The sequence below is a fragment of the Falco peregrinus genome, chromosome 3 (genome assembly GCF_023634155.1).
Source record: "Falco peregrinus isolate bFalPer1 chromosome 3, bFalPer1.pri, whole genome shotgun sequence".
Classification (NCBI taxonomy): Eukaryota; Metazoa; Chordata; class Aves; order Falconiformes; family Falconidae; genus Falco; species Falco peregrinus.
The window spans coordinates 57043632-57063862 of record NC_073723.1 but is presented as its reverse complement, the minus strand read 5'-3'; the positions used below and the strand labels follow the sequence as shown (position 1 = coordinate 57063862).

Genomic DNA, 20231 nt, shown 5'->3' with positions numbered 1-20231 from the left:
GAGCGTGCAGGGGCAGGTCCGCCGCGGTGCAGCCTCCCGGGCTGCGACGGCCGTGCACGCCTGGGCGCGAGTGCCTGGAAGTCGGGCTCCCGCTAAGCCGTGCGGGCGGCAGGCTGCACAGCCGCTGTCCCTGGCGGCCGCCGAGCGCGTCTCCCGGCGGTGGTCACCCCTTCCCGTGGCGGGTGGCGGATCCCGCCCGCCCTGCTGCCCCGCTTCATGGGGCCAGCCCTGAGCCAGGCGCGCCGCAGCCGGCTCTGTAGCCCGCAAAGGGGAGGGGGATCTTTGCGTCGGTGTCCACGGATCAGGGTGCACACGCGTGGTGTAAGCGGCGTCTCGCTCCCGCCCTAAATAAGCTCTTTATCTACAAGCACTTCGTGTTCCTCTGGGTTGTGCCTTGCCGCCGGGTACTTTTTGCCTTCTAATTCCCAAAGGAATAACCTCACCTGCTTGAAACGCTGACACTTCTGGCTCAGAAGATGCAGTCATGTAAAGACGTACAAAGGCATATGCGTTAATTGTTCCACGGGTACAAAATTATCTTCCTTCGTTTCTTCAACAGCATACTCGGGTATCAAAGTGGGTGGGTGGGGGGCAGAGAACCGGGGAAGAAGCTGGAGGAAATGACTGCTCTCCCCAAACTCACATCGGGCACCACTCCCACATTCCCCATTTGCCACACTCCCTTCTTGTTTCTCCCTTGGACAAATAGGTAGACTTTGAGTCACATGCTATCGCAAGGCTTTATAAGGGTAATTGAGCGTAGATTGCTCTAGAAAAATCCCTTTCTTAACCAACCAGCTTGGAGAGATTGGAGGTGTTCCAGGAGAAAGTTGTCTTAGCTGTGTTGCCCCACCGTTGGTTGGTTGGTTTGGGGTTTTTTTTCTTCCATCTGGATTGTATTGGTGGCTTTTTGAGCCCCTTTTCAGGTGCTGTGCTAGGGAGCCCCACCTTCCCAAGCAAAATGCCTGCTTGTGGGTTACCACCCATCTTCTCTCCATCATGTGTCTCTCAAAACATTTCCTGCAGTGACAACCCTCTAATTGCGCCGTGGATCACCGGCACAGCAACGTGACACACACACACACGTTTGTGCATTTTGGTCTGTGATGTGGTTCTGCACACTGCTGCCCATGGCCTTCTGAGTGAGAAGTCACCCACAGACCACGATTTTGGAATTCCTTTTTGCTCTTGAACTTCTTACTTGTTGGTGATAAAGTGCTTGGTAGTACACTCTTAGTGTTCAGGAGGCTGGATTCTTCTCAGCTTTCCAAATCAGTTTACTATTGATGCAGGATTCCTGTGTTACCTTTCTGGATTTCCAAGGATCCTCCTGTTTCCTTGCTTGCATGCTTTGATCCTGCACTCAGTTCTGGGAAGGATGCTCAGATCTCACCTGTATCACCTTTTCCCTCAGCCTTTCCTCTTCCCTGTCATTATTTTCCCTTGCCCATGTTTGCCACTCTCAAAATTTTTCCTTCCACAACCAATACTTTTTTTCTTTGTTACATGAGAACTGTGTGAAGTTTAAGAGGCAAAGGTAATTACTGCTCTTATTTACACCCTAGAAGTCCAGCATCATGCAAGTTTGGCCATACTGCGAGCATGCAGACAGGCGGAATGGATAGCCCAAGTCCATAGCAAGGGAGGTCACCTAAGAAATCCTTGTCAGGGTGCCCCTCCAGTGCTATAACACCCTTCCTTTGTGCTGTGTATTTTCTTGTGGTGTAAGATGTAAGGAAAGTGCTAGTTTTCTCATGCTCTTTTATTTTCTTGAGTGCTAGATTCAGCTGTGGCGGAGACCTTGCATTACTCCACTAACAAGTGTGAGGCTCTCTATTGTAGCACTTGCTTACTGCTGGCACTGGTGCAGGAGAGAGCTCTGGGTTATGCCCCCGGCTTTGCTGGCTGCCGTGATGCTGTACATGTGCAGCCTGGGGCAGATTTTGGCCTGCCTTCAGTTGATTTTTTTTTCTGTTCTGGAAAAGGTATGTATTTTTAAACATCAGGAATGGACAGCTGCAGACTGTGGAGGTTGTATCAAGTGTTCGCTTCTCATCATCTCAATGAAAAGACATGGTAGGGGCTCCGATTGCTGGGTTCACTCTTGGCTGCACAGAAGATAAATCGCAGGCGTGCACAGGGCTGGCACAATCCCAGGAACAGAGGGTTCGAGCAGACCTGCTGCTGCTCTCTTCATGGAGAGCGAGGAGCCAAATGCCCAGCATGGGGCCTGCCCTTCTCGGCATGATGGGGTGGGAGTCAGCAACTGCCCAGAGACAGGCATTAATTAGCTCACCTGAAGTAGGATGCAGAGAAGCAGAGAGGAGAATCAGAGATTTTTTTTCTGTAGTTCATGTGGGCCTCTTGCTGTGTCTCCTCCCACCCTTCCACTCCTTGCAAAGGGCTTGAAATTGAGTTTGATGCGATGTTTGACAGACTAGTCCTCTGTGCTGAGAGGTGTAAGTTACAGCGTGAAACCTTTTTCTGTTACAGTATCAGGCAAGACAGGCTGCCCTGTTGTTGTTTTTATTTAGTTTTCAGAAACCATTGTGAACATATAATCAGAGTTTCCCGGCTTTTTTGTTTGTGTTAGCAGTTTGTATAATTGCATACTAGTTTATATTTAACAAGGTTATCATTAATGTGGTTTGGGTTTGTGCTCTATGTGTATTCATAAGAAACAAATGATATAAAAAGAGAACACGGAGCTTCTAGCTGCTCGGAGGCTAGTATGTAATTATATGTAAATGGAAAAAAAAAGCACGCTTGTTCAGAAGTCAGCTTGTTGGTGCCAAAGGCTCCTGTGCTCCTGTCTGGTGCAGAAAAGAGTTTGTTTCAGTTTTGTGATGAATGGGTGGCTGAGGGCAGGAGGCGCTGGAAACTGGGGCCAGGTTCTGCCAGGTTTTCCTTCATGTCAAATTATAATTAATTTTAATAGCTTCATGTTAGTGAGGAGCTCTGTGGAACAAGGTTTCACCAACACCGGTTTAAAACAATCTCAGATCCTGCAGATTAGGTGATGGTCCCAGGTACTTGTTTTTGTCTGCCTACAGTTCTTGTTGCCATAGTTTTCTTTAGGAAGAATACTGCTGTTCCCATATGCGAAGTTTCATTTTCTGTGTAAGCTCTTTTCCAGCGGGCCAGCTGGTTAGAAACGAGTGCATGCTTTTTTGTGGGTGGTTGTTTTTGTTGTTTTTTTTTCCTAAGGAATAAAATCAGGGATTTGATTTGGAGTTTAAACATCGCTTACAGTTGCATTTGTCTGTGTCGTTGTGTCAGGCTTGAAGGCAGATGGGCAGGAGAATTCCTTCTGGGAGCAGCTGGTGCTGGGAAGGAAGCAGGAATATCTGCTGAGTAATCACTGGGGGGAGGTCCACTCAAAAGGACATTGAAGTTATCATGGTCCAAATAGATTTTTCTTCCCAATTTATTAACCTACAAGATTAATCTCAGTTATGATTAGTAAAGCTTGCCAAGATTCTTTGTTTCTACCCGTTAGAAAATACAGAGTTGTGTAAGGCCTCCATACTGATCTTCGGGAGAGATGCAGTGAAGGGAGATGCTGGAACGGTTGACTTGCCTGGCTTTTGTAGGACTTGCAAAGTGCGATGGGTTTTTAGCACTGAAGGAAGCCTCCTGGATGTTGCTGAGGAGCTCTGAATCCACCATTTAGTTTCATGGTGGAGGGCTGAGAGGTCAGAGCCTGGTCCTCCACAGCCTTGGGCGGGCGGGCAGTGCAGGCGGAGCCCACCCCACAGAAGATGCCTCCAAACTGAACATGCTGGAGACAAAAGAAGAGTCTCTCAGAAACAAGTGTCTTACAGGCAGAGTCTTGAAAGAGGAGCAAAACAAAGAGCTGGGGGCACCGTCCACCCTGCGGGGTCATCCCAGCATCAGGAGTTGGCTTGTGAGCTGCTGGAAGCACATCGGACCTTTTGTGTGTGATGGAGACTGCTATTCACTGAACCTAAAGCCCTTCAGGCAGCCTGAGTTTCAGAATGAGGTGGACAAGAATAGCGTGAAAACAGCAATTTAATGGTCTGACAAGTGAATGGGAAGTACACATGCTGAACTAAGTCTTTTCATAGGTGTGTGACCTTGTATACCACTGATGATTGCTGCCTGTAAAGAAGGGGATGCTTACTGACTTCAGCTGTCACTTCAGGAGAGTAAATGGCCTTCCTGTGCTACCCTGAAGAGAGGATGTTCAACAACAGGGTTAAGACTTGGGTAGTAAGGGGTGTTTCACTAGTTGCAACAGCGTCCTGCTCCATCTCTTGGGGCAGGTCCCTCCTGGCCTGTTTTCAGTGCTAACAGGCTCCGTGTAAGGCTTTGATGCTCTTCCTAATAGCTGCCACTCCACCCCAAGTTGCAGGCTGCTCCAGGTGTCCTGGGAGAGACACTGAGTGCACTCATGCCCTTCGGCACCCGCACGCTGAGAGGCAGAGCCCTCATGGTTTCTTCGAATCATGCAGGAGCAGTCGCTGACTGCCGGTGGGCTGTCTGAGCTGTGCAGGTGCTGAGCACGGCCACCCCCACATCACACTGACCAGCATCCATCACTGTTGGTCTCTGCCTGCCTTTTCCCTTGTTCAGGGCACAGGTTTGTGCTTCCCTCTGCTTCCTTTGAAACTTGTGGACATGTGGTCATCTTCCAGATTTTATGTGAAGTTGACCAGTGGTTCAGAAGTCGCTGCAAAACAACATTGCATAGCAATGGACTGCAGAGGTGCATCAGCCTTGTTCTCTTTATACACAAAGCTTTTAAAAACAAATCTCGTGGAATTCTGCTCTGGCATGTTGTAGGCTTTTATTATACTACTTAGCAAGCATCTCTGGCAGATAAAAAGGTAATATTCATCAGACAAGGAAAAAAACCCTTTGCTGTCAGTTCTGACGAGGAGCTGGGACAGAACGTAGTGTTCATGACTACCAGGGGATTAATTAGACGCCTTCACAGAGGCACAGATGCTGAGAGGGAGCTGCATCTGCCGAAGCCTCAGAACCCGCCAGGTTTTGGAGTGAGACGGTCTTGGAGCTGGATGGGTGAGAGGGCTCAGCTTGGGTGGGTGCTCATTAATGCCTGTGAGAAAAGCTGAGCCGGTAACACGTGAAGAGTCGTGTTTGTGTTGGCTGTCTTTGCTGGCTGCCAATTCCAAGCTTTCGATGTCCAACCCTCCCTCGGGAAGTCCCATAGCTGTACCGTGCAGGTGTGTAGCTGGTATGCAGTGACCCCTCATTAGCCATCAGGAGGGTGGAAGAGTGAGACATTTCAGCAGGTTTGCTTATGTGGTTGGGGCATTTCTTTTACTTGAGCTATCTTCTTGCCCTTTTCTTTACCAGCAAAGCTCCTGTGCAGGCAGCCAGACCAGCCTTTTTCCTTAGGAGCCCGCTACATGGCTTTTTGCTGCACAATATTGCTGCAAGCGTCTTGAAGTGATGAAAATCAGTAGAAACCATGTGACTCACCAGCCCTCCAGACCATCACAAAAACGTAGTTTGGTGGTAGATAGATAGGGTAATGACGAATTATAGTTTGATGACAGCTTTTGGATAGGAAGTATGCTTTAATTTGTAATTATTATGACTTTGAGAACACTTCTGGTAGAGTTACAGCTTGACTTTGAACAGTTCAAAACAACTGAAACATGAATATGAGATTCCCAAGTGAAAGGAAAAAACCCCAACCCTCTAGTAATTCTGTAGCTTCCTTGTTTCAAAGAAGTAAATACCAGGTGGGCTGCCCAGAGGCTCTGTAAAGTGGTGAGTGTGACAGCAGGTAAGGTGAGCAGCAGAACCAAACTTTGATTTTTTTTTTTTTCTTTTTTAAAATTTTTGTCTTCCCAATATCAGTGTTTGTAGTCTCTCAGGCAAGTTCTCCACCATAAACATAAAGGCTCATCTTCCTAATTTAACCTAAAAATACGGGAGTTTGGTTTCACACGTTGGGACTTCTACACATTGAAACTTCTATGGACACGAGGTTGTCCCGGGATAAGTATGGGAAATCGGATTCTGTTTGCAAATAGGACAAGCTGGTGCCAACAGAAATCTATATGCGAATATCCACAAAATTCACCTCTGGACTACTACGCTAGTACCTCTGAGGGTGTAGATCAGTCCTTTCTTCTGACAAAATCTCTCTTCCACACCCAGAGTTGCTTTTGATGGCTGTGGGGCTGCCACCAGATACCAGGCTTAGCAGCGCAGCAGGTGCAGCGAGACACAGAGCTGGCTCTTCTTACAACCCAGCTAAAGAGCCCCTTGCCAGTTTGCTGTAGGAAGTACTATTCCTAGAAAATGGAAATGACATAATTTGGCATATGGAGAGTATCTGTCTGCCGGCCTGCAGTTTGCAAATAACACACTTAGAAATTTAAAGAATGGTATTTGATTTCATAAGAAGGCCTTAGCAGAAGTTTTGTTTGCTGCAATAGTAGGGTAAAGAGCTTGGCAAATTAGCTAGGAGAAGAAAATTTCACCTGTGGCTGGAGAAAACACAGTGTGACAGTGGGCCAGTAGGAAACTTTTAGGACTCTCAGGGTTTGCTTTTCAGGCTGCAATATGCAAATTTAGAGGAGTACATATTTAAGGAACTGTAAGGTTCCTCTACAGGGGCTACTGTGTTATATTCGTAGCAGCTGCTTTCCTGTCATGAATGCTAAATGTATTTTCTATTCTCATGATCTATTTCAAAGTCAACATTGCTCTTAGCAGCTGTATGTCAGAGCGTTTGCCTAAGGAAGGTTTTCTATTGTGGAAAATTTCAAAGTGAATGAAAAGTGAAGCAAAGGCTGCCTTCCTTTCTAGCAGAAGTGTTTTTTGTTTTTTTTTTTTTAAAGCCTTTCATGCCATACATGAATATAAAGGGCAAACACATGTTCTTAGCAAGTGGTTGTGTTTTCCTTCATGTTGTTATAGATTAGGCTAGCAGTGTTTGGAAACTGAGGAAAAAAAGATACACCCAAAACAACTGAAATGTGTTTTCCCCTACTTGTCTTGGATGACAGAGGAAGCTATGTCCTTTCTGACCTAGGATCCTGCAAAGCCTGAACTGTACATTTACATATGTATAAAATTATACACTGGTGCTTGATTTAACTGAGTAAAGTTATGCTAGTAAGTAAATCTTGGCAATATCAGGGACTTTACTGTATAATATTCGTGGGATTAAAAAAAGAGAAAACTAGAGAACTTTAATTATAATAATTCTTCAGACAACGATGGATTGCATTTTGGTGCTTCCACAGATAATCATACTACCAAGGTAAATATGATTAGGTTTTCAGATCTACATGCTGTCAAGTTAAATCAGACATAGGCACATCAGTTTATGGGTAAAGGTACTCAAAAGAAGGATAAATTTTCCTGCAAAAAAATAGCCCCTGATTTTGTGTTAAAGGGAAAAACTGTAAGGTGGGTATTATGCTGACTTCTTTCTGCACCACCTCATGCAGCTGGAACTGAGCTGCATATAATGACCAGGGATGAAGCTCTTCAGCTTGCATTTCCCTTTCTTTGGGCTTTGAGTGGGATGTTGAGCACCAAGAAGTCAGTAGTGCCACTCGGTTTGCAACCTGCTTGCGTGCAGGTAACTTTTTTTCCAGCCATCCGCATGCCATCAGCTGTGTATGGCTACACCAGACATAGCTGCACATATGTGCACATATGTTTGTGTAGACACAAAGGACAGAGAAGCCATACTGGGATGCAGTGGCAGTGCCCCAATGCAGCCTCAGCAGGTACCAACCACTAGGTCTGTTGCTGTCCTTGGAGTTGAGCTTGTGCCTTCTGCAGTGTGGGAAGGCTGGTGATGGTCATTCTGTCCTCTCCCTTCCTTGGGACATGATTTCCTTTCCCATTTCAGGATAGAGAAAGAGCCACTGCAGGTACAGGGTCAGCAGCTCCCAGTAAGGAAAGTGGCTGGATTAACATGCAGGAGGCTCTAGCATTCCCAGCATCACTGTTCCTGGTGGGTTTGTCGAGGGTGGAAGTGCGGGGAGAGGTCCCAGCCCTCCAGCAAAGTTGGATCATGTAGAGATTAATATACCAGAAGCGAAGAGAAGGAGGTAAGAGACTCTGAGCTGTCTCCCTGTCTGACATGAGGTGTACATAGAATCATAGAATCGTTTAGGTTGGAAAAGACCCTTAAGATCATAGAGTCCAACCATAAACATGACACTGCCTAGTTGACCACTAAAAATATGTCCCTAAGTGCCACATCGTGTTGGTGTGGTGGCATGGATTTCAATTTCCTCACAATGAGAGGATCAGATGTTACGACCGTTGCTTTTTACAGAGATAACTCACAGCACTGGGGCAGCCTGTTCCCCACCATGGCTGCTAGCAGAGAATCTGATTGTAACCCCAGCATGGTGGTGTGCTCTTTGAAGGGTGCAAGCAGCACAGCTTCACCAGCCTGCTTCAGAGGGAGATTTGCTGCATTTCAGTTTCCTGGGTGCATAGTGCTGGAGGAGGGGGGAGCAGAGCATCACTGGCCCAGGGACCTAGGATGCCTTTGCCACTCAGAGAGGACTGTTGTGTCACTTGGCAGGATGGCTGGTTTTATCCAATACCCCCAGCATATGTAGGGACAGAGAAGGCGGAACCAGGAGATGAATGTCACGTAAGGCCCTTTGCCTTCAGACCTGCTTGTGTTGCATACATACATTTCTGTGTACGTAAATACAGTCTGTACCTGTGGTTCAAGAATCTCTCGTTACTCCTTTTCACAGAGGCGTGGGCTAGGAACCTGCGCTTCCCACCTGGCTGTGCTCAGCCTGTCTGAGGAATGTAACATCAAGCAGAAGCTAGATGTCAGCTGGGGTCTGAAATGTGTCTTGGAAATGTCTTACTCTTGGGTTTTTTTACTCACCAACTTTATTCCTTGCATTTTGTTCATCATACCCCTCTCAGACAAAACTTTTTTCCTGTATTAGTACCTACAGATCCAACAGAAAAGGAGATTAATTTCCTCCTTTTTCTGTTGCGGTTGCAATCAGCTACACCTAAGCAAATGCGAGGTGACAGAAGGATTTTGCCCACGTGTCTGTGGGGTGCGGTGGACTTGCACAGCAGGGAGTGAAGTCCTGGTTAGGTGACAGAGCTACGTGACAAGGAAGACTCCATCTTGATGCCTGGGATGTGGGAAAGAGTCAAGCAGGCTTGGTAGTTACAAGCAAACATCGTAGTTCTCCAGATTTACTTAAGTGAATGATACTGTTTCTGACTGTAAAATACAGAGGTGTTTTTTGGGTAATGGGAAGAGTGGAAAAACAGCTTTCAGATGCTGCAGTGCAAAGTACGGTTTAACTGCTTGGGTAGGTGAGTTGCGCAGGTGCTGCAGCAGGTTATGTAAAAAGGCGTGGAAAGCTCGCCATCTGCTATTAATAGTCTTGGAAGCATGGTCTTTAAAACACAAAGGTATAATTACGTTTTCTAAAATGGAGTTCACATAACCTCCTGTCTTCACCTCATTGTGTTTCTCAGGAGCCTCCTGTATTTTATAAGGCTGTTTTCTTAATTAAATCAAACCTTTTTTATTTTCAGTTGGTGGTGTTGACCGTTTGTAGAATGTCATCTTTTGGCATAATCTATTGCAGAAGTGGCAGCTAAAAGGTGATTACTTAAAAAGGCAGAATTATTTACAGCAGAACAGAGTGCCACTGTCAAGTATCTCCATCATGACCCTTGAGATTTCTTTGTAAAGCCTGTATTTCTCTGTGTGCATGATTCGCCTCAAGATAAAATCCTTTTCTGTTTTAGGAGGCACTCCAGGTACTGCAGAACTCAAGAACAGCCTCACAAATAGCAAGTGTCTGTGCACATGGATTTTAAGGAGCAGACTTTATTGTCCAAGGTTTTTTGCTTCTGTTTGATTTAAATAGATTATTATAAATATTGGTTTCTTGTTTGTTCATTAGTTTCCTTATTGACATAAGGTTATTCAAGTCAAAGAAAGTGCTAGGGTGTAACAGGGAGCAGAGTTTGAGCAAATGCATTTAAAAGTAAAAAATGCAAATGGTATGAATTTGCCAGCACCCTTAAATAGGCATTTTCAAGGTGATATTTTCTGTTGCTGTCCTCATGCTCTGTGTGAAAGTTGCATGGATGATGTGAACAGAAATGCGTGTTTCCTCACAGTGAGTTTTTGAGCTCGCAAGCTTCCTTCTCCTGGAAGGATGTAGCCTTGCAGCAAGAGCAAGGATTTTGTTCATGGTGTGGTACTGATGCTGTGCTTAGTGCTGTACCAAGCTCAGTTATTCCTCCATATCCCTCAGGAGCTAAGCCCCAAGCCCACAAACTGTTCTGTGCAGTAGGGCAGTGCACAACAGTGTGGCTTGTAACTGGGATTTACTCCTTTGGGGAGGATGGGGTGGGAGCAGAGAGGCTGGAATGAAAAAGCCCTTGTGAGCCACTGTGTGTTTGCAAAGGTCGAGGCATCTGAAAATGAACGAGCTCTGAATTAATTGCAGGGTTGCTCTGGTACAAATGAGAACAGGATTAGGCCTGTCTTTTCTGTTCTAGCTGCAGAGGTAATACTTTCAATCTGCCAAGCGATTGCATATCTCAAGTATCTTACTGGATAAATGAATGTGATATCAGCAATTGAGGGTGGCATGGTTGTTCATGTCACTGACAGTTGTCTTGCAGTTGCGGTTCTGTTTTGTACGATCCCCAGGAATATTTCAACAGGGTTATGTCTGGGTTTATTTGGTGTGTATCACTTACATTTGTTAGAAGAAATGCAGCTTTTGAGCGGTTCTTGACCCTCACATCCATGTTCCCAGGATGTGGGGTTATGCTAATGAAGACCTGAGTTCACTTCTCCAGCGTTTGTTCTGAATTAGATGTCAGTCTTGTGTTATTCCAGCTAAAGAGAGCGGAGCAATCGAGCAATTCAAGCTGGGATTTTTGAAGAAGCCTCTGAACTATGAATTCTGAGGAACTCTTTGAGCTCCTGTGAAAAATCTCACTTTGAAAAGACAGCATGTGCTTTTGCTTTATGGGTTTTCACAAATTCTGCTTACCACAGCGTCCGGACATGCCCCCATTTGTACACTTGTCCTTCCTGGCATTTTTTTAGGGAGCGGGTGGGTGGCATTGTGTTAATTGTGGTTCTGCTTTTATTGAAGTTAACAGCACACCTCTGGTTTAATCACTGGGTCAGAGAGCTTGCTTTGTGCCGATACATCAATAGAAATGGATACAAATGCTATTTGTAAAACTTGAAATGTGACTTACGAGGCCATGGCGCTATTAATCCTTTGCATCTTAGCCTGTGGAGGGATGTAGGCCTTAAGAAGTAGAAAACTGAGGTGCAGGCTGTGCTTTTCTAATGCAATGTGAATGTAATTCTCTGACTGCTCTTCAAGCTGTAGTTTCCAGCGTGAGCGTAGAATTGGAACAAAAAAGACATCTCAGAGGCTTGGTCAGCTCCTTGCCTGATGTTCCCATGCCATGCTGTGGGGTGATGATCGGTCCCACCAGGCTGCACTCCTTGTTTTGCACAAGCTGTTTAAACATCCAGCGTGCTGAAACAAAGCTAAAGAAGAACCACCAGCACTATAAATTATTTAAACCTGGAGCCTTTGCAAGAGAATTGGGCCTTCTCCATCCAGAAGGGCCGTGCCCATGTCGCTGAGCAGCATGGCCCAGCAGGAGCGGGTTGGTAGAGCCAGAAGCTTGATGCTGAGGACCAGATGTCCACGCTGCGGATGTTCAGACCAGCTCTAGCCTGGCCCTGTGGCCTGGACACCCAGCAGTAGTTGGAGGACAGGTGCTGTGCTCCTGCAGTGTGTCACCTGGCCTCCTGCCACTGGAGGGGAAGCATTCCTGTTCCAGGGCTGCTCCATGCTGCAGAGAGCAGCACGTTGTAAGCGGGCATGGGCAGAAGACTCGCTTCAAAAGCGTGTCTCTGAGCCAGAGCCAAGCATGACGGAGGTACGCCTGTAGAGTCACAGTTCCTTGTTCTAGGACAAAGGGATTAATGATGAGCTAATTAAAATTTATCACACCCTTCCTTCCACTTGGGTTAATGCAGTTTTTGTTTGGCCCTGTGAATTCAGGTGCCTTCTCCCTAGTCACTTCCACTAGAAATTACTGACTTCCCTTTTTCTACTGTGGGTTTAAAAAAGGTACTGTAAGGAAAATATTTTATTTTTTTGATTAATGAATCGGAGCACTGGGCATCTCGTTTCTTTTTACTGATCCATTGTAGACTTTCTAAATCTTAATTTCTACATGTGTTAGATTCTGTGAAAATGGATTATTTTTTTTTATTACAGTTATTCACATCTTTCCCCTCTGTTTAGTGGAAAAGGTGAAAGAGGAAAACCAAAATTACAAAATCCTGTATCACATGTTGATGGCAGTTTGTGAGCTTGATCAACGCAGAGGTCTACTGTCATATCCAGCATGGTTTTACCCTTGCCCCATGCTGTTTTTAGACACAGACATGCAGTGGCTGAGGAAGTAGTGGTTTCTCTTCACGATGTCTGGGGAGGAGGGCTCATTTGTTTAATGAGAAGAAAGAAGAAAAAAAGCACTTCTGTACAAAGTATAGCTAATTTCACTTTCAGTGGAAGCAATAAGGCAAGATTTTGCCTGTGACTCCTATGGAAGTAGCTACCAAACGAGCTTTCGTGTTGGGTCCCACCCAAGATTTGCAAGAGGGGAACCGCACCAGGGTTTCGCACAGTCAAGGGTTACGCTTCTCCTCTGGCCTGCTGTCTGTGCTTCTCACGTGCACGTTTGTGTTTCTCCCCTTTCCCACCCAGATGCAGGCAGCGTTTGGAGAACACATCCATGCATGTGTCTGCTCTGACCCACCCAAGCACAAAGCCATCTCCCTCTCCCCTCCACATTAGACAAGCTCATTATTGTTCAGGTCTGAGGAGGCAAAGGATGACGGAAACAAAACAACACAAGTTTTGTATAATTTGGGGGGGTTCTGCTGCTGTGGGGGCCATGGCCCTCATGTAGTGGCACTTAGTTCATACTTCTTCCTCTGCAGAGACTTGTGGGAGAAGGGAAAGTGCTGTGGGTGCTTGGGCAGTGGGAGAGATGGCAGCAGAACTGCGTTTTTGGTTCCTTTGCTGGATGGATTCTTTGTAAGGTGCTGCTGCTTCTAGAGGAGAGCTAAAGGCATATAAATGTCCTGTTTTCCAAATAGCAGTTAGCAGATCCTGCCCAAGAAAGGAAATCTTTCCAGCTCTCCTTACTGCTGTGTCACAGGTAACTGAATGCTGCTCTGTTAGCACTTGCATCCCCCATTTGACTTGTTGAACTTGTACAGATGGTTTCCTGCTTTTGGGATCAAGCATCCTGATAACCACTGGCAGGAGCGTTGCTGGCTGCGCCAAGGCAGCTCCTGTGGGAGAACCTGAACATTGGCTGTGGGAGAACCTGAGCATCGGCTGCAGACCCCTGGTTTGCTCCCCTCCTCACTATCGCTGCTGCCTCCTTACACCCTCTTGCTCTGGAAAGCTTCACTGTGGGCACAGGGATTACTTGACCGTTCCTTTTGTTGCTGACACTGTTCTTGCAATCTGCGAGGCTGTGTGGCACCTGTTGGAGCATGGTGGGATGGCTGGAGCTGTCACTGAAGGCTGTAGAAATGCTTTACTTCAAACAGTAGCTGTATGTCCACATTATATTTGTCCTTTTTAGTACAAGCAAATATATTTATTCTGTATTGATAGCTGTATTTATTCTTTATGAGTTGCAGGGTTAAGTTTTTTCCAGTTGCTAAATCACAATTTTTTTCTGTCTAGAACAGCAGCGGTTCTATTCCCAAATTTGTTTTTCAATTTTTTAATTTTTTCTTTTTCTTAAAAACGTTCAAAGCATGCTATGCTTGTTGTGGTTAGGTGCAAAATTAGTTCACATATAATAAAAACAAGGGAAGGAATTAGGAAGGGGAAATACTCAGTTCTAGGGCCTCTTTTTCTGTACCCCTTCTGGCAAAATACAGAGAAAATTTGTGTGCAAGCAAGTTCAAAAGGATGCTTAACAGTTTGTCTCCATACATTGTAGTATTGTCGTCAGGATACTATTTTCTGTGTTTTGCTTACTTACCCAGATACTACTTTATATATAATTTGAAAGCTTTAAGTTACCAAAAATACATTGCAAAATCATATTCTTCCTGAGCTCCTATTTAAAGCCAGAAGAAAGAGGTAAGTATTTACAGATAACAAAATGTATTGTTTTGGGGAGGAATATTATTTCTTTAATTGCCTGTCTGATACCCGCCTTGGAAGATCAAGTATCTTTGGTAGCAGCTTTGTGGTCTATACCCTGTTTGCTTAATATCTGTCATAAAATGATGTAACTGGTACTGGCGTAGGTAAGACCTGAGGTTGTGTTCAACTCCCTGGTTGGGTATTGCAAATGGAAACTGTTGTGTATACATAATCCCATTAGGCAATATTGTTGTTCAAAATACCACCACCACCCCTTTTTTTTTTTTCTTTCCCCTCTCACAACAAAGCTCCTGGGTCTGCGGTGAAGTGTTTTGTGACACATTTTTGAATGGGCCCTTTGCCCTGCTTTCAGTTCTTTAATGCAAGAAGCTTTACCAGGAAACAAGAATCTCTTTCTTCTCTGTCTGTGTTTTTTCAGCTTGGGGCTGTGATGCTGAATATGCAGACAGACACACAAGTCAGATGATCCAAGATGTGTGGTATTATAAGGTTAGCAGTTTCACACGATGATAATTCAAAATCTGTATCGGAGTTGTTAGGTCTGCATTTAATGTCTATGCCATCTAAATGTGTCTTAATCCTTTTTAAAAGATAGACTGCTGTGTGTTTTCACACCCCCCCCCCCCAAGGCTGTTCTAAAGTAAATCTTTTGAAAGAGGTGATTAGTTTGAAACAAGTATTTCTAAATTGGCTGTTCTCATTGATAAAGAACTGTATAAAAATAGAGCCTGATCCTGCAAACACGTGCAGACACATTCAGTCTTACTCTCCCAGGTAACTTGCTGCATTTGGCTTATAAAGTCATTGCCTAACACAGTCAAAGTGAGCGGTTTTGTAGTTTCATTTCAGCATGAGCCCCATCAGCTGAGGTTTCTGCAGAAGTGCATCATTAGTCATGCGGTTAGTACCTTTGTTAAGAATATTGAAGTGCATGAGTTTTTGCAGGATCAGATCAAATTATTGGTATAGGTGACTTTTTTCCAGTTATCAGTCTGGTATATTTTAAAATCTTGGAGAGAATGTGCTTTGAGTGGTCACCTTTGAGATGCTTCTGTAAATGAATGTGTGCAGTTAGTTTTTGTACTATTAAAAGCTGAATATAACTTGTTGCAGCCTGGGAAATTACTGGACACTGAATCAGTGAAGTCTGTGACAAAACCTGATTTTTATCCACAGTGGTGGCAAAACAAAATTTTTTTCAAGGCATTTCATGCTTGATGTTCTCCTTTATATGTTTAGCCTTCTAAGGAGACATGATGAGCTGGTGTCAAAATTTTCTCTAGCTGGTTTTCTGTTGAAGTTTTTTGTTGTCAGTCTGATGCTGCTTACAGAGCGGACTTTTCTGCCTGGAGGTGCCTCTAGGTGATTCGGGGCAATTAAAGGGAGCACTGGCCAAAACCCAGAGGCTAGCTGAAGCAGATACGCTCACAGTTCCAAGATTTTATTTCAAAACCCAAATTATCACCTTAAACTGAAATAGCTACTGGTTTAAGCTGGCACACAGGTCTGATTCTGCTATCATAAAACCCCAATTTTAAGCTTTTTCAGCTTGCAGAAATATGTGGCTTTTTAGATTGAATGGGAGTAGGGGAGCCAGATCCACTCTTACCTGCTTTCAGGGTCTGAACGATTTTTTTCTTTTTTTTTTTTTCAGCATATGCAAGTGCCTTCGGCAGAACTCTGTAATCATATTTGAAAGGTAGCATATGCATGCATATCACGCTTCTGGCTTGGGGAAATGGAGGAGCAAACAACAGATACTGTGAGCTGCCGTTTAGCAGTTTTTAAGAATTTTAGTGTGTTTTTTCATGATGGTTGGAAGAACTAGCAACATTTGTAAATCACATGATCCGATAAAGGGTCTCGTCTTCATCTTTGTTGCAGAGGAAATTGTTCCAATATTGCCAACTTCAAAGTCTTGCCATGTATGATGGAGGCTTTTTGAAGTTGCTGGACTGTTGGGATGAGGTGGAGATGCTCAGTCTAATCTCCTTGCATTCTTTTTGACAAAGTTGCTAACTTTCAAGATCAAAAAGAGATTTAAAAAGATGCAGCCTTAAGGACTTACATACCAGAAGGCAAAAGTAAAACTCTTAAGGATTCACACCAATTTATAAATTTTTAATATGTTTTAGCTTTGTATTTGTTGTTTAAGTGGATAATAGACAGAGTCACAAGTCTCTCGTGCCTTCCGCTTTTGGAAGATCAGCAATGAATACTGGAGGGACTGTATGCACTTGTAGAGTCCTCGCATATATTTTTTCATGGAGATAAGGCTCTCCAAAAAATGCCGAATACCACCATGGAAGTGGTAACAATTGTCCCCGTGATGATGTTGCTTTTAGGCTGTGTCTTCGCACCGCTGGTCAGGGGAGGATGCAACTTCTGAGGCCGATGTGGATACAGCACAGACAGGTTGGGGCAGCTGCAGCACCTTGGTACCAAAGCATCCCCCAGAAGTAGGGGCTGTCTGGTGAACTGCCTCTGTGCCAACATCTCCCGTAACAGCAGCCAGGGTAAGGCAGATGTGAAACTGGAAGACAAGCCAACACACCCTGATGGATCAGCAGTGCGGTTCCTGAGTTCACAGGAGGAGGTGTAGAGAAACACAAGGGGAACCATGCAACCTTCTGACTGTTTAACTTTGTTTTCACATCCTGTACCCCTCCAGTGGTATTTGTGGGAAGGGTCTGGATATGGGGACCCCCTTTGTCCTCTCCTCCCAGAAATTTGTGGTACTGAACTCAGTCTGAGGGACTTCAGATTTTATTTTTTTATTGCTCTTTTTTTTTTTCCTGCAGTTGCCTCCTATTTGGAATATGCCTTTCACCTGTGGACCTGACCTGGTGACACTTGCCCTTCTCAGCAAAACCAGCTGGCTGCTCTGGGGTGTGCTCAGTCCCCAGCAGGCTGTTAACCTGTCATGGGACAGGGTGTCATCTCCTGCTGAGCTGAGGTGTTCAAATGCAGTACAGAGCTTTTCCAAAATTACCTGTTTAGCACAAATATGGGGTTTGTAACGGTGTTTTATGGTCTCACTGGGGGCACTGCCTGTGAGTAGCTCATCACCAGCTCTTGCTGAAGGTAGCCCCAAGAGCAGCCACTTGCTGGGGTTAGGGTGGCTGCAGGGCTGACTGCTGCCCGCAGTCCTGGCTTCGGGGTATGGAGCCAGCCGTGAAGTGTCTGCTTAAAATACCTGGGCTTGGATGACTTGATTTTCGACAATAACAGAATTACTGGCAATAGTAAAAGTACCTTGGAAACCAAGAAGTGGCACTGCAGAATTGTCACAGTGTGTAATGTTGGAGTGGGACAGAGAGGTGCTCCTTGTATTTGTGACCCTTATTTTTAAAAATTTCTCTCCCAGTTGTTGCTGTAGTCTGGGAATTGAAATAAGGTCATGTCTTCTCCCAAATTTTCCTGAAATTAGGCAATGCCACGGCCAGCTCCACAGTCCCTGTGGAGCTGGACGGAGTTATTGGCTGTAGTAGCTTGGGAGGTTGGTGTTACCGAGTTCCCTTTCAGCACATGATTTTCTGTCAATATGTGGTCTGTCAGATCATTTGCCCATTCAGTCAGAGGTCAGAGTGGATGTCTTCCAGACATCAAGATAAATATTTTTAAAATTAAAGGCTTGATTCTGTGAAAACCTTAATGGGTGTTAAGTTATGCTCTGGAGTACTTCACTGGGCTTAAAATGGTAATTAAAAATAAAAACTCAAGAGTGAAAGTTGTCTCTGCACAGGACTTTGCAGCCCGGTGGAAGCTGCTGCTCCAATGCTCCAGCTCCCCAGCAAACCCAGCAGGGATGGGGTGGGATATTTGCAAGAGTAAAGGAGGGTAAGGCTCTTTTGTCCATTTTCTCCAGGACAGGGGAGAGGAAAGTACTCCTGTTTTTACTTTATATGTAAAGGGGAGACCAAAGCTTTCAGAGGAAATACAAGTTTGGGAAGGGGAAGCAGCTGTTTCCTTCTTCCTCCCACTTTCCTCTCACTTCGCTGGCCCTCCCCCATTGCTGGGGGGATCTCAAAATGCTGTGGAGATTTGGGTTCGAGGCTTATTTTGTAGTGAGATGTGTATCGGGAGACGGGTCGAGAGGTATGGCTTTGTGTAATTTCTCTTCTGTTTGTGTTAAGCACGGAGCTGGAGGTTCCTGAGCCCTGCCGTGATGAGGCTGTCATGGGGTGTCAGCTTTTGTGCAGCCTCAGGAAATGGCAATTTCATTGACATGAAAAATAATGTCTCTTGACAGTTCTCGTTTAAGCATAGGATAGATAATTTGGTGTTCCCCGTTTCAAAGAGTCAGTGCTCTGAGTTGCTCAGAAAATTGCCATCCTTTAGCAGGAAGACTTGCGGGTTTTGGGGTGTGTGAAGCAACGTCCACACTCTGCCTGCAAAGGAAGCTTAAGCTGGCGGTTCGAACGACTGTCACGTTGGTCTTCTCACTTTTTTTTTGCAAATGCATGTGGCAGATAACCGGGAGAACTAAATTCAAAGTGACTCCTCATGTGAGAGGTAGGACAGCTCAAGAACACACGGTACAGGCTAAATACGAAGTTTTAGTGATGCCTTGGTACAACATCACACTGTGGCCTGACGGGCAGGGGGAGAGAAACCTCACCACCTTTAAGTGTTTGGACCACTTTGCAAAATACTTTGAAATTAATATTTTTTCCTTTTCTGTCCTCTGCTGGCTTGCCTGATGGCAGTGGCAGAATGCCTCCTGCTCCTCCTGTGGCTACAGCCTGGAAGGAGCTTCTAGAGAATAAAAATGAGGGGTAATAGAGGGTAGAGAACAACAGCATGGCCACGCTTCGTATGTCATCTGTGATGCCTAACAGAGCTTCTTTAGTAGAAGAGATTTCTTCACCGCTGTCCTTGAATTAGTGGGGAACAAGCCTACGAGCAAAAAGGTTTGGATAAGTGAATATTAATGAAAGCTGTCATTAATTATTGCCAGAGCAGACTCTGGGAGAATTGGGTTGCATTTTCAGTGGATTTAAATATAACTTTGCTTATGCAGTACTGTTAAACATTGTTGCAGTATGTCACTGAGAAAGCTCATTATATTTGCTATATAAAGATTATGAATTTTGGGGGTGGGGGATTAAAGTTTTAGCAGCAGTTGCTGTCTTTCATGTGGTCACAACAGCAAACTGTTAAATGTGGAGAAGAGGGGGGAAGCTGTGGGTAAGCCAGATTTGCCGTCTGCCTGGAAACACAATATTTAATGCTGTTAAGCCAAACAAGAGGAAACTCTATGAGCTTTTTTTCAGGAAGCAAAATTTTTCAGAAAGGTGACATGTTCAAATAGTAGGAATTGTTTTTTTTTCCCTGAGTCTTTCATATCATATGTGCAGATGGATATATATGTGTGTGTGTGTATATGTAACAATAAGAAAAAAATTTCAAAGTGATACATTGGCTTCAGGCAAGTCAAAATGCTCAGTTTCCCACAAAACCTGAGAATTTTTGATTTTGCTGGGAGTAGTGGCTAAAATGTAAACAGAATTATTCTTTTTAATTGTAGTTGAGTCAAAACCCAATACCCAGTGACTAGCAGTGCCTCTGCCCCTCTGTGTTGCAGTCTGTGTTCCTGATTGCTGGAGTTGCTTGGCATTTTCAGCCTGAAAAGTTTGCCCTTAGGGCTGTGTCATGCATTTGTTAACTTTTTTTGCTGTTGTGAACCTAAGCATGTCCCTTTGGCCTCCTCGTTTCTGTCAGCAGAAGTCTGAGCTCGGTGCAGGGGAAAGCAGGTCTGCCCTTGCTCTCAGCATTGGTGCGCCGGGGTATGGCCAAGGGGGTTGATGTGCAGACACTGTCCTGCAATGGATTTTGTTCACATGAAGCAATGCTTGCTTCAGCAAGTCATTTGCTGGCCTCAGTTAAAGCAGTGTCTGCAGACTGAGAGCTCTAATTGGACACAAAGCACCTGGTGTATCAGTGATGAAAAATAAGAAACGTTATAACTAGTTATTGTACAACTGATTTGAAACCACTGCGTAATGATGGTGTGTTTGCCAT

The 20231-nt window shown here is 44.9% G+C and overlaps 1 protein-coding gene across 2 annotated transcripts in view; it reads left to right on the top strand.

Moving 5' to 3' along the window:
- CABLES1 (Cdk5 and Abl enzyme substrate 1) overlaps positions 1-20231 on the top strand; it is an 81633-nt gene that overhangs the window by 8287 nt on the left and 53115 nt on the right. The gene's annotated exons all lie outside the window — the stretch shown is intronic.